The sequence below is a fragment of the Protopterus annectens genome, chromosome 3.part0, assembly GCF_019279795.1.
Source record: "Protopterus annectens isolate FY-2018-M chromosome 3.part0, PAN1.0, whole genome shotgun sequence".
In the NCBI taxonomy this organism is placed as follows: Eukaryota; Metazoa; Chordata; order Ceratodontiformes; family Protopteridae; genus Protopterus; species Protopterus annectens.
Window position 1 is genome coordinate 1,055,034,854 of NC_056731.1, and position 15,736 is coordinate 1,055,050,589.

The window sequence follows — 15,736 nt, forward strand, 5'->3', positions numbered from 1 at the left end:
ATGGTGAGGGTGAGAGAGAGAGGTCCATTAACAAGTAATATATCTCTGTAGTATTCACAACTTTCTTAGTCACTTCAGTGATCTGTCCCTTACATGTATTATTACACTGCCCAATGTCCTTACTTTGTACTATGGTGTGTTTGTAGATTAGTATCTATGTGGACTGTGTCTTAGGTATAGTATACACCTCTTACCTGTTATAGCTGTTGAGAAAATCACTGTTAACACTACCTGACAATTTCTACACATACTCCCAGATTCCATGCTTGTAGACAAGTATATAAGTGAGCTGTGTTGTACCTACAGTCTACACCTCTTACTTGGTATAGCTGTGGAGAAAATCTTTGTTAACACTACCTGACAAATTCTGAACATACTCCCAGATTCCATGTTGATGTTATACACATACCTAACAATTTGTTATTGCACACACAATGGTCATGGCTTGACAGGATGCAGGTGTTAATCTGACATATTTTGAGAATAGCTGTCATAGACTTTGGGTGAGATGCTACAATGACAGGTTTGTTTTCATGTACATTCTCTGACTATGTACAGGTCTGACTATCAGTTATATGTCAGTAAAAACTGCCTACATTTCTTGGATCATCACACTGATATGTCAGGGAACAGGTTACAGGGCAGCAGATCTGGGCCATTTATCTGGACATGCTGGACAGATCAGAACAGTTGGGGGTATGACTATGCATACAGCTTACTACCTGAACATTCTGCCACAGTCTGTACAGTTGATGGTTATGATTATGCTTACAGCTTACTATCTGAACATTCTAGCAAATTCTGTACATTTGTTGGGTCTAATTATGCATACAGCTTTCTATCTGAACATTCTCACAAATTCTGTACAGTTGTGGGGTATGATTATGCATACAATGTACTGCCACTCCCGGGATTCAACCCCCTGCTGTGTGTGGCAAAAATATTACAGTAGACATCACAGTACACTGCGCTATCAGGGAATTAGTGTGAAGCATTCCAATGTTTTCTGTTTATGTCTCACTCAATGGTACAATATGTTCCACAGACCACCAGGCTAAAAACGTGTGTATATTTATTAAAAAAGATGTTAGCGCTTTCTGGTATAAAACCCTTCTTTAGACATAAAGTATTCACCAATTCTTAGTACATTTATAAAAAGTTACACCAATCACAATGCAGAATCAATAAAACAATTAATTAAGATCAAAAACAATTATTTTAAAACATATGGTCTACGCCTACTCAAAATGGGTTTTAAAGGCACCATAGCATTCGAACCTGGGTGCCTATTGGCACCTAATTCAATGATACATCTAGTCTCACAGTATTCTGTGTAGCTTGTTAAATTACCTTTTCTACCATCCCCATTAACCTGCTGTAACACTAAAAAAGAAAATTGATGTCCTAAATTCTTATCTATATGTAGGAAAAGTGAATTTTTCTTGTCCTTTAATCTAACAGCTGACAAGTGTCATAAAATCCTATCTTAGTGATATTAGATGGGTACAAAATGTAATTAGAAGTAATTGGAAAATTCTACAGACTGACGATACATTAAAGGACATAGTGAGTGAATACCCAGATTTTGTCTTTAAGAAGAATAAGAACTTAAAACAATTGATCTGTGACAAACAGACTAAAGTGAATGATTCCATTCATAATAATAAGATGGGAACGTTTCCATGTCAGCGTTGTAAGGCTTGTAGATTCATTAATAAGAGTTTCAAATTTGTTTATCCAACAACAAGCAGGGAATATACCTTTACAGTTAGGGCTACTTGTTTAACTACTAATATTGTATATCTAGCTATCTGTGATAACTGTCCCTCATTTTATGTAGGGAAGACAAATTGTAGATTCAAAGATAGAATTTTAAGACACTTGTCAGCTGTTAGATTAAAGGACAAGAAACATGCACTTTCCCTACATATAGATAAGCATTTAGGACATCAATTTTCTTTTTTAGTGTTACAGCAGGTTAATGGGGATGGAAGAAAAGGTAATTTAACAAGCTACACAGAATACTGTGAGACTAGATGGATCATTGAAGTAGGTGCCAACAGGCACCCAGGTTTGAATGCTATGGTGCATTTAAAACCCATTTTGAGTAGGCGTAGACCATATGTTTTAAAATAATTGTTTTTGATCTTAATTAATTGTTTTATTGATTCTGCATTGTGATTGGTGTAACTTTGTATAAATGTACTAAGAATTGGTGAATACTTTATGTCTGAAGAAGGGTTTTATACCTGAAAGTGCTAACATCTTTTTTAATAAATAAACACACGTTTTTAGCCTGGTGGTCTGTGGAACATTTTTACTTGGTTTGCAACTTATTTTGGAACACGGACCTTTACTGCCTTCCACTTTTAGTTTTTTTCTCTTCAGTTGTACAATATGACTGACCTCTTGCGACTTCCAACATTGTTATAATGAACTTCCTACACATTTTATCTTTGTTCAACAGTGTGGGTAACACTGCTTAATACAACAGTACTATTTATAGAATGCAACACTACAACAACATATGAAAGCAGAAGGTACACAAGCACTGCAGGAGTTATACTTTTATTCACAAGATATTACACCTTTATTTACACACAACCTATATGACAGTATTCCTGCCATATTGTCTAGTTTATTCAGTACATCCCATACACAATACATTTTTATACTGGTACAACACTTTCTAGAACAATTATATTTATTTATGACAGTACATCAAAGATTATTACTAACCTGCCTCGCGACACAGCCTTTGCTTAGTGCTGGGGCATTGGCCATCTGCCTTGATTCTTGGATCCACTGCTCCAAGAGATCCTCCTCCACCACTTCAGGTCAGCATGGTGGGATACCAGTGGCACTGGTGAGGTCATGGGCGAGACTGTCCCAGGCCTCCACTTTATACTGAAAGCCCTGGTACTGGCCCTGCAGTAGTCTCTGCTCATGGTGTTTTACCAGGAGCCATAACATGAATCTGAACTGCTGAGTGCCCCAGCACTGCACTCTATATCGAGTGCCTTCCCCAACTCCAGCCATTCTGCCTACAGTAGGGAGGTGCAACCAGTTATGGGAAGTATTCATGCCTGTGGGCTTTAAATGTGCCCAATTTCCCACACTTTCCTGTGATTGGACAGTTTTGAAAAGGTTAAGCTATGGGCACACCTGCTTACCTAATGTTGGCATTGCTTAAAGGGGTATACCACTGGGCAGATTGAGTTAGCCAGCCTACACATTGCTTACACCAACTAAGCTGAGCTGTGCAATGCTTAGTATCGCTTAATATTTAATTAGCATTATATTTTCCTTTTGGCATTGATTTATTATTTGTTACATGTTATATCTGTGTCTGGTATCTGTGATTCATGTGTACGTTCACTGTATGGGGACCTGGGACTTCAATACTTTATTACTATAACACCTCACATCTGGCCTTACTGCAGTACTCCAGTTCACATATTTATGTTACGTAGCAGGTTATACAACATCACACTGTACACAGATTCCTTTCACATGTTCAGTTTGATTTTCCTATGGTGAGGATTTGTTTGTTGAAACCTCAAACTTATGTACTGCTATGTTGGCTTAGTGGTTAACTACTGTGACTATAGTGCACAGGGTCTTGGGTTTGAGCCTTGCAGAGGCTGTTTATTTTGTTGTTGGGCAGAACACAGGCCATTGGATACAGAGTGGTTAAGGCACTTTAAAGCAGTTGTAAGCGGGTGTGTGTGTGTTTGCGTGGTGGTAAGCACTTCTAACTTCTAGTTACAGTTTCTTATACACATTTAGCTTCCACATTGCTTAATCTGTGTAGGCAGTGCTTACCCGCGTGCAAACGCACTTAAACACACTTACTAGTGCTTACATATGCTTACTACTGCTTATTTGTGCTTAAACTTGTTTACTAGTGCCTTATTCATTATGACACTGATACTTGACATGTGCATTTACTGCAGTACTCCAGTTCATAAATATGTGTTGTTTAGTGGGTATTGCAACAAAAATATTGGTTATAATGTGCTTTGCCATGTAAAATAGACTGCGCTGCAGGGGGACTCAAACTGGGAATGTCTGCTCGTTAGGTGAATGCTCTGCCTACTACACTATTGCTGTGCTGTTTCATTTGCATATATCTTCCTTGTTATCCTCTTCAGCCTTTTAAGCTGCTTTAACCGAAGCTAAGAGATGTGCACACCCACGCACCTACGATTAACTGTACTCGGATTTTTTAAACAATATAAATACATGGGTTTCTTCATTTAATTTGTATGTACTGCTGCTGTTGTACACTTGGGGGACTGTTGGTGGGGATATGCGGACACCTATGAGTGATCTCACTCATTTCTTACCAGTTTCTGCTGTTCTACAATGCAGGAGCATGTTTATTCTGAGAGCTCTGCTCTCAGACACTCCCCCTGCACTCGTAAACGATCTGTTTAAGCCTAGGGGCTCAGGCAGGTGCCTCTTCTTAATATGCATGGTGCATTGCCATCCTGCTCCTGAACTGGTGCTTCTGTGCAGGACTAAGCTAGTCCTGCACGAAAGTTTAGTAAATCCAGGGGGACTTAACTGCATGTGCTACTGTTCTTCTTTTCATATTCCAATGCATATCTTAATAGTATGACTCAATTCAGAAATTCACAGCATTGAAAATAAAACTCACTGCAGTATATTAACCTGATAAATCTGATTCTGCACAAATGGGTTGCTTAATAATTCACTGAAGTATTGTTCTGGTTTAAGCTGTTTGCTAAGTTAAACCCAGTAATACCTGTTAAACCAAATCAACAGGTCATTGTTGTCTTTCTTTCTCATAGTGTTAAATGTCTGCCTCCTTATACTGCTATATACATAGTCTGTTCTAATAATAATTGAAGATGAATTTATACTGCATTAACAAAGCAGATGGGAAACTGTTGACTAGAGTATGCATTACCACAGTATATAGATATGAAACGGCTTAGCTGCACAATGCCACAAATTTGAAAATAAACCAACAACACAGTTTCTGATTAGCATTCTTATGCCCTTGTAATTTTCTGATTAAATACAAATGCAAAGTTCTGGAAAAAGGTACATTAATGGTAAAAGCAATCATCTTCAAGTGTGAGCAACACTGACATCTGTACTAAATAATAATAAACAGTACCACTGCAACTGTAAACTAAGCTAAACCTTTGGTCAAATTATGAAAGACATGCTCACTAGACATACAAATTGTGAGCTGTTGCTGTTTCTGTAGCTTCATTTCACACCCAGCATGTTCAGTTTGAAGCAGTCTCTGGCTTGACAACAGCAGTCTCAGATCTGCTTTCTTATTATACTGTCTAAATCTCAAAAACCTACAGTCACACATGCTAGCTAACCCTTCTTTGTTCTGTCTGGAAGGTGTTTTTCTTGGCTGCTAAAACTATAGTTTAAACAAACTCCATAGTCAGCCAGCAGCAAAGACACAGAAGAGATTACAGATCACTTTTTTAATGTGTATGTAGAATGTCCAGCCACTTAAGGAGGCCACTGGAGATTATAGATTCATAGGTAGGTGCTAGGCTATCGGCCCGAGGGCATTTATAAGCCTAGCCAGAGTGTGTCAGCTTTTGCCGCCCCATTAATTAATTAACTGAGCTGCTGTCAAGAAGAGCCAATGAAGTGATCCCAGGGATGTATTTTCTGTTACCCATCCACTCGTCAAGGTTTCTCTTGAAGAGTGTAAGTGAGGTGCTCTGCCTAATGTAGTTAGGAATTTTGTTCCAAAGCATGGGGAGTCTCTGTGACAGGAATCTATCCCTCCAGCATGTTCTGTTTATTGTTGTGGCGAGGTTTAGCTCACTAGAGCGAGTGGTTCGCAGTGACTTGGATTTCTTTATTTGGAGCATGTCCATCAATTCTGAGTTGGACATGGCTTTGTAATTCAGGCAGAGATCACCTCCGAGTAAGCGATATGCCACTAAGTACAGCCAGAGTTTTTCCAGCTGGGCTGCATAGGACATATGTTTGAGGCCAGTATCCTCTTGGTGAGATACTTTTTTGGTCTTTCCAGCTATTGGAAGTGTCTTGTGAGGTACATCCCAAATGGAGCATTGTACTCTATGATGGGTCTGATGAGTGACGAGTAGAAGTGCACTATAACCCTTTTTTTTCTAGATGCAAACACTTTAGTAATTAGATGGGCTACATAGAAGGATTTCCTAACTACTTTGGCAATATGATTGTCAAAGGAGAGATTACTATCTACCTGGGTCCCCAGATCTCTTATTACTTCTTCTGTATTAAGGGGGCTGCCACCTATATGGTAATTCATGGGTGTTTTGTTTTTCACAAATGGGATGACTATACATTTTTTGGCATTTAGCTTGAGACCATGTCTTGGACACCAGGTGTCCATCTCAGTAAGGCCCTTTTGGAGAATGTCTGTGACAGCCAGAGAGTCAATTATGGCTCCCAGTTTGCAGTCATCAGTGAACTTGCCTAGCCATAGTCCTCTTGTGTTTGCCTGTACTTCTGAGAAGTATATGTTGAACAGTATGGGTCCCAGGACTGAGTCTTGTGGGACACCACTTGTGACTGATTTAGAGTCGGACCTGGAGCTCACTATTCTTACCATGTGAGTTCTGTCTGTAAGCTAGTTGGCAACCCATCTTGTGACGTAGGTGTTTATGTTCAGGCTGGTGAGTTTTTCTATAATTCCCGAATGAGGAATGGTGTCAAAAGCCTTGGCGAGGTCAAGGTAAGCTGTGTGAACCACCTTCCCTTCATCTATGGTTTTGGTGACTGACTCAAAGAAGTCAACCAAGTTTAGTAGGCATTATCTGCCCTTAACAAAGACGAACTGGGTCGGGTCAAGTGTTTGGAAGTTTCCAATGTCTTTGTTAATGGGTTCCATGATGATGCGCTCCATAGCCTTGCAGACCAGGCTAGTCAGGCTTATGGGGCGATAGTTACCAGGGTCAGTTGTGGCCCCTCCTTTGTGAATCAGAATAACCATTGCTGTGTGCCATTCTATGGGCACATAGCCTGTGGAGAGGCTGAGGTTGAACAGTGTGTTTAGGTGAGGGGTTAGTTCATTCTGTTCATGCAAGATGCAGCTTGGGACACCATTTGGCCCCACTGACACTGTGCTTTTGGCTTTTGAAAGAACTGTTTTCACCTGTGCATCAGTGATTTCCAGGACATTACACTTTTCCGGTATTGTTGTGGGCCCTTTTGGGGGTGAGAAGGGGGTGAAGTTTTCACTGAATCTATCTGCCTGGATGTTGGCAATATCAGTAGGTTCAGTATATTTTGTGCTATTTTGCACTAGCTCAGAGCATATCTGTGAGTTGCCACTTAGATTCTTGACATAGCTAAAGAAGGCTTTGTGGTTATCCTTTGAATCCTTGGCTAGTTTTCTTTCGAAGTTAGCCTTGGATGATTTTATGAGGGACCTTAGTTTCTTACTGATACTGATCAGGGATGTCTTTCCTTCTTGGGATTTGCTTTTTTTCTGAACTAGTTTCCTCCTTCTATTGTATAGCTTGTTTATGGCCGGGATCCACCAGAATGGTTTCCCTCTCTTAAGGGAGTGAGTCTTGGTTTTGCTAGGGATGGCATGATCCATGCATCCTTGTAGGTGCTCATAGAGTGCATTTGTAAAGGTTTCTGCATCTTGGACACTGTTATCCTTTAGTGTGGGGGCTGTGAAACTTACCACCTCTGTCTTAAGTAAGGTGAAGTTTGCTATAGAAAAGTTTTTCACTGTGGTTTCCTTGGTTGGGGGTGGTGGTGTGGTGTGGACATCCAGAGTGATTAGTTTATGGAATGATCTAACCAGTGATGGGCTGACCTCTGGTGCGGAACACCTGTCGCCCAAGTTGGTGATGACTAGGTCCAATATGTTTTCACCTCTGGTAGGGGAGTTTACCAGCATATCCAGGGCATTTGAGTTGATAAATTCCAGGAAGCGCTGGACCTGGGAGTTTGTAATTGAGTAGTTTTCCCAGTTAACGGTAGGGTAATTGAAATCGCCCAATATCAGGGTGTTCGGTAGGACCTTCATGTTTTCAGTGTCTCCAGAAAGGCAGAGTGGTGGTCCTGGGTCATGGAGGGTGATCTGTAGTAGGCCACAATTTGCACTGCAGATTTACCCAATGTTAGTTGCACATGGATGATCTTAGAGGTATCATGCTACGCCACTAACCTGGAGGTGTAGGTATCCTTGATGAATATGGATACACCCCCTCCTTTTGTGTTTTGGTTCATGTTCTGTGGCCGAAATGTGTGGTATGAGTTGTAGCCTGGTAGTGTGGGGGTGCTCTGTGGAGCCTTGAACCAGGTTTCAGTTACTGCACAGATGTCGACGTTCTCCCTACTGAGGAGTGCTTCAAGTGCGTGCATTTTAAGATTTAAACTCCTGGTGTTAAGTAGCATAACCCTCATTTTTTATTTGTGCTGTTTATGGAGGTGGATTTGACTTTTGAGCCTTGCCTAAAAAAGGCACTATGGGGGCAGCAAGAGCCTTGGCCAGCATTCGAAAGCCTAGGGGTGCAAGACGTCTTTTGTGAAGCAATGAGGCTTGTCGAGCATGTTGTCCCAGGCTGACAGACACAGGATCCCCTTTGAATGACATCAGAAGCTTAGCCAATTGTTGAAATTGATAATTTTTTTCTTTATACTGCCGTATCATTCTTTGTGAGGGCAGGATGCTACTCAGGTTTAGGGTCATACCTACCTGGGCAGAGAGCTCTTCCATATCTCTTTTCATGTAGTCCAGGGAGGTACATCTCAGGTCATTTACACCACCATAAACAATGACAGAGTCATATTTGTACTTGTTCTGGAGTGACCTGAGTGCTTTATGTGGCTGATTCTGGCTCCCGACAGGCAGCTAACAGTAACCTTCTCCTTGTCCAGCCTTGTGAGTGGGATGTCAGTGGGCCTGACTACAGAGTCACCTATTACTAGTGTGTTAGGTATGTTATTTTGCCTTAAGGGCTGTGATTGTGCAGCACACTGATTTTGTGTTTTATGTGTTGTCTGGTTTGTGATGGGAGGTGCAAGTTTTTTGGGTGTCTGCTTTGGAGGTCACTGATGCTTTTGCAGGTTTTTATTTAGAGCCTCCGAGTATAATTTAGTGTATTTATGTGTATTTTTTGCCAGTGCTGGTTTAGTAAGTCTATGTGAGGCTGGAGGTATGGTGCAAGTGTTAACCTTCTCCTCATGACTGCCTGTTCCAGTCTTGGGTGGAGAGAGCTTAGCCTCCAGTTTAGCTATATAATTGCATTTCTCGCATATGTTAATGTTTTGTGGTAGGATGACAGGGTTGTCTGTGTACATGAGGCAGTTGTAACATTGCCTCAGGATACCCAGATTCACCAGCTGGACTGGAGAGTGTACCTGAAAGTGCCCTTTGGTCATGCCTGAATAGTAGGGTGAGCTGCTTAGTTGCTGGGTTGGTGAGGAGTGAATAATGAGCCTTGCCCTGCTGGGTAATCAAGTGCTGGGGTATATTAGTGCTTGCTATTAGGTCTGAGCAAGTGCTGGACTGTAGGATGCGTTTTAAGTGCTTAGGTTGAGAGTTAGACTACTTTCAAGGGAAAATTTGAAGAAGAGATATGGTAGAGCCTGAAATAATTTAGCCCTAGCTAACCAGCACTGCCTGGAAGTGCAAAACCGTGCAAACACAGTTTTTACAGCAGGGAAATGAAAGAGATAGAAATTAGCCCAACATGGCCTATAAACTGCTAACTTCTGGGCTGGAACCGCTCTTCCAGGGACAGATGGCTGCTCAAAGCTCCCTCTCTCACAGGTGAACAGAGAAACCTCCTTCTATCCAAGAAATGTATGGGCAACTCAGAAACTTGTAACACAGCCCTGAATTCAGCACTAGCCTGAAAACTGGACTATACTAGCTTAGAAAGGTGGCAAACAAGGAAAAAAATATTTTGAAAAGATAAGGCAAAAACAGTAAAAAATACACTTAAAACAGCTTTAAACAACTACAAACAGTAAAAAATACACTTAAAACAGCTTTAGTTGACTACAAGCAATCAGAAAAGGCTTTTAAACAAATTATTCAATTAATCAGTAAAAAATCTCAAAACTGAGCCCTGTTCCTGTAGTCTTCAATCACTCAAGATCTAACTGCACACTCCTGCCACTGGGGTGCAGGGGAAACCTTCTCCAAAAAAGAAGGCCTGGATTAGTGCTCAAGTTATACAAACAAAGCTAGGTTCAGCAGGTCTGAATCTAGTTTATGTGACAGCAAACAAGGCACACCAATTTCAATAAGAAACAGTTTGAATATGCAGGCACTATAAGCCTCTAACCAGAAATTCCCAGCTCAGAAGGGCAGAGTCCAGCCTCTCCTCCCACAAGAGTGCAGACCACAAACCTTCTTAATGTAAAATGACTGGCCTGAAGCCCAAGTACTTAAACCAGAACTAATACACTTTTAGAATAACAGACACTGAGCCTTCAATCAGCAGTTCCCAACTTAGAAGGATGTAAGCTACCTGTCCTGCCACAACAGTGCAGACCACAAACCTTCTTAATATAAAACACCTGGTCTGAATCCCAAGTGCTTAAACCAAAAGGCTTTGAATGATTGCAACAATTTAATCAGGTTACCACCAAGCAGTAATAAATACAATTGAATACTTTTAAGAAGGCCTGGATTAGTGCTCAAAGTTATACAAACAAAGCTAGATTCAGCAGGCCTGGATCTAGTCTATGCTACAGCAAACAAGGCACACCAATTTTAGTAAGAAACAGTTAAAATATGCAGGCACAATAAGCCTTTAACCAGAAATTCCCAGCTCAGAAGGGCAGAGTCCAGCCTCTCCTCCCACAAGGGTGCAGACCACAAACCTTCTTAATGTCAAATAACTGGCCTGAAGCCCAAATGCGTTAACCAGAACTAATACACTTTTAGAATAACAGACACTGAGCCTTAGGACAATAGACCACAATCTAAAGCAAACAATGGCAACGTAGTCTAAAAGGCTGGCTTGAGTGTAGTCCCCTTCTCCACTGCTAGCAATAGAACCATCACCCCACCTCAGATAGGTGCAACCCCATAAAAAACAACAAAAAAAACCCAAATAAAATTCAAGTGGTACTAAATTCTGTTAACCTCTTTTACATTTGCCTCATATTCTTAACTTCTGACTTTGAAGACAGCATAAGTATCACAAGTTACTGAATCCAGTTACTACTCCTTTTCAGTCTTCACAGTTGCTTTCAGACAATTGGTGATAATCATGTCACAACACCCTGGAACACAATAGTCTATGGACAGTGAAGATTATGCCAGATAAACTTGAGCACAGTAAAACAGACCACAGCCGGCACAGGGAAGGGACATTTAATAAATTAATACCATCTTATCCAAACTCTTCAGTTAGTTAGTTAGTTAGTTAGTTAGTTAGTTAGTTAGTAGCTTACTTCTTTTTTTCAGGTATGCATGTATGTATTTGTGGTTACTGTACCAGTTGATGAAGATTGAACTCACAAATTTTAGTTGTCTAAGGTTCAGCCCATTGACGAGCAATGTTTCTCCATAGGAAATCACTTTTGGTGAGTTGTGCTGGCAGTGATACCCTCTTCAGGGGAATTCCCCCCTTCCTCTGGTTGGTAGGATCATGAAATTCATATATATATAAATTTGGGAAGTGTGGGGGCTTGCCCCCCCCCCCCCACATCAGGAGATGCAGTGAGATTTGCCACCTGCAAAAATATATATATATAAAGAGCTTTTTGACCATTTTTTTCTGCAAATGCAGTTTGAGGCTTCTGATCCTCACTGCATTCAGTACTGTCCACTCATAAGAAAAGCTGCATTTGTAATGCATCAGGTATTTAATCTATCATCCATGACTGTTTAATAATGTCTGTTACACGCACAGTAACATTTCTGACATGAAGCCACTATTTTCTTCTCCTCTTTAATGAAATGCCAAAAACGAACACTATTTCAAAGTTGAAAATCCTTTTTTTCTTAAAATTAATCAAAATGTTCATTTAAGATTCATTTTCAAAACAAAAACTGCATTTTACTTAAAAATCAATTATTGCCATGCTTATATGTAATACAAGGGGATACATGGACTGCTTGTCATAGTGGACATGAAGATTTATGTAGCATTAACCATATTTCAAGACTTCAACAGAGGACATATTAGGTTTTCTAAAGAAATTGGTCATGAAAATCCTGTACCATTCCTTGATGTGATGCTGCAAAATGTGGAAGGGATGCATTTAGTTTCTGTAGCTAGCAGAGGAGAGAGCCAACGCAATGCAGACACATCATGACATAGCCTACTTCTCCATGGTCTTGAGGGCCACTGTTTGTATTCGTATTGCTAACAAGGCCCCATCTGCTCTACACAACATTCAGTATATCAGCCATATACACTTCCACTCTATCAGCTGCCAGGTGGTGTGCAGTGTGAACCTGATATTATCTGCAATGTATATGTGTACCATCCAGCCATTTCCCATGATTCTGTACCTGGAACATGTGCAACCTATAACAGCAAATAATGTGAAGTAACATTTCACAGAGTCATCTAGTTTAGAAGTGCACACTTTGTCACCCAGCTGGAAACTAACCATGTGCACACAGTGTATCCTTTTGTCCTGTACAACAAAACTCTTTAGAATACAGCATGATTATGTTAGAACGCAAGTTAGGAATTGCTGCTGTTATTTGTATGTTGTATGTGGAACAGGCTTTAAATCAGGGAGCTGCTGCTGCTGCTGCCAGACCTTGGGCAAAAAGAAGAAGAAGGTTGTTTAGGCCCTGTTTCACTTATCATGGACTGCATGACACAGTAATTGCTCAGAGATACAGAGTAGACAGGGAAACTCTGGAAAAAATGTGCAGCTCCTGCAGCCCCCACCTCAGTCCCCAGGGAAATCATGGAGAACCTATCCAAGTGGAAACAAAGGAATCTTTAGCATTATGTATTCTACTACTGGTACATTCTAGAGAGCCATATATCATATATTTGGGGTGCCACAGGCCTCAAGCTCAAGAACATTACATCAGTTTTTAAATGATTGCATCTGCTTTCCATTCACCCCACAGAAGAGAGTAGGAACCCTGCAAGAATTATATGCAGTAGCATACTTTTCTCAAGTGTTGGGGCTATAGATTGTACACAGACAGAAATAAAAGCCCTACCTGGTAAGCAGGGAAGGAGGTACATCAGCAGAAAAGGACTCACTCTATAAATTGCAGATTGTCTGTAGTGCCCAAGGGATCATATACAATGTCTGTGCAGATAACCCAAGGAGTTTCCATGACTCACACATATAGCACAGTTGTGAGCTGTACACCTGGTTTGCTATGGGTGATATTCCTCAAGGGCATCTATTGGAGGATGCAGGTTATCCACTGGAGTCCTGTCTCAGGACACCCATGAGAAACTCACACAAAACCACTGAGAAAGGATACAATGAGGCCCAATCTCAAACTAGGAATCTCACAGGACATGTCATCGGGTTGCTTAAAACTCATTACAGCCAAGTGCACCTCCAGACATGTCTGCAGTTATCTCCTACTGCACTTCTAGGCATCTAATATTGCTTGTTTATATTTGCATTAATAATTCCAAAACCATGCTACATACAAGGTATCAGCATATTTTATCTTGAAGCATACATGATGGCAAACACAAGTGTATTGATATTTGAACTCTGTCAATGAGTAGTTGTTAGAACGGTAAGGTAATAACTTCATTTTTTATAGGCTGAAGCCACACCCTCTGGGAATTAAAGGAACACACTCAAGAAAGCTGTTCTGGAGAGAATAAGTTAAATCAACGTTCTGGTGTTTAGACACATCAGGAGGTGCACTATAGTATGACCAAGGCATCTCTGTCAAAATCCTGACAGTCTGTGCCATGTTACACAATATAATTCTCAGGAAACAGCTTCAACAAGGACAGCAAGGGGCAGGACCACAGTTTTAAGGGCTACATTCAGGGCCAGCAGCAGCAGCAACAGCAAGTACAGACGAGGAGACTGAGAGAGAAACGACAGCTGCAGATGGTATAGACAGATGGAGGTGTGCATGATATGCCCTGGCTCTGGCTAAGAGGCAAAGGCTAGCACATGCAGTCACTTCCTAGGTCAAAGCCTATGACTGCACGCACATACAAATAGGAAAAACTGATGACAGTCAGACTCTATATCCTTTACTTAATCATGTAATGGCTGTGTTCTCATAGCATCAGACAGGAACAACCCGATGCAATTTTTACCTGCAGGAATGATAAGGCAAGTGTGGAGCTGGTAAAGAAAAAAAAAAGATATATAACTGGTTACTCTCATATGAGAATATGTATATGTATATGCCCCTACGCAGAGGACTTGTCTGATGTGGACACTTCTATCAGTAATATCTCCACTGTTAGACTTTTGCAATATACAGATATGTATTAGAAATAATAGTGTGCATTAAGCGCTTCCAGTAGCCACCTTCTATAAAACATGGAGCAGGTCAATTATGCTCAAATTTGCATGACTATACCAAGAAGAATGACTGAAATGCTTAATGCTTCCACTGCTGCGATGACAATACTAACTGAAATGCTATGCGGTTCAATAATTATAGAAGCAATTATTCACAAATGAGTAGGAACAAGAAATCAACTTTTCTTCTGAAATACATATTGATAAGTGCAAGCATGTGAATAAGTAAGCATTAACTGTCTGCTGTGTGTGTCAGACATATATGCAACCCTAAGTCACAAAGATATGTGCAAAGGGCAGGGCATAGTCATTATAATTTGCAAAGGTTGGAGGTAGAAGGAGTGCAAAGGCTGGCACCAAAAAGGTGAAAGTCAAGTAGTAACACATGCATCTCTCAGAGAATACAGTGTTAAAGGCCAGTAACAAGGAATATGTAGTACTCAACAGTACTGCTTACATAGTTTTCCTGCTTGTGAGATGGTATGAGCAAGTGAATTTTATTTTTTGAATATGGGTGCATGCCTGCATGAACACAATCAAGTACTGTGCTAGCAGTACATCTTGGCATCTCAGACAGGTGTGAGCCATGCATGGTAAAGTGGCTAATAACACACATCATTGCCTCCAGTGATGAGAACCACCTCTGCCAGGAGATACACTACTACTTCCACAGCCCAGGCTAGAATTCAGGGTGCTACCTGAATGTGATTGATGTCTGATGGATGGTCTCTCCTCATGAGTACCTCCAGGACCAGGACCTACCATATCTGAATGTGGACAGTGCAATAATTGATGGAACAATTGATGCAGTGTCAATTCCATAACAGGATCTTGCACAACCATGTCTGCTAATGCCAGAAAATATTGTAGCTCAATGGCCAGATTGATGCCCACCCTCCCCCCACAAGTGTTCCATCACTGAGACTGCCCGATCCAGTTTGTCATTAATCCTGCCCAATGGTTCAGGGAGTCACATCAGAATGCACAATGTTTAGTAATTATGCTATCTCTTCTGAGACCCTGGTGGAACATGCATGTGCCTCCACAACAGCCCTACATATACATCTGGTGGCACCTAATGATACACCAGTGTCAGGAGGAGGGGGTACAGCAGGCCCCCTCCAAACTTATCAACTAACCCTTGTGTGCAGAAACATTTTCCTCATGATGGCTGTTTGGAGAAGCAACCAGATCTACAACCAGAGTAGCCACACTAGCCTGATCAGTAGTGTCACCCTCAACATCTCCTATGTCAGAGGTCTCTGGCTTAGGCATAGTAACT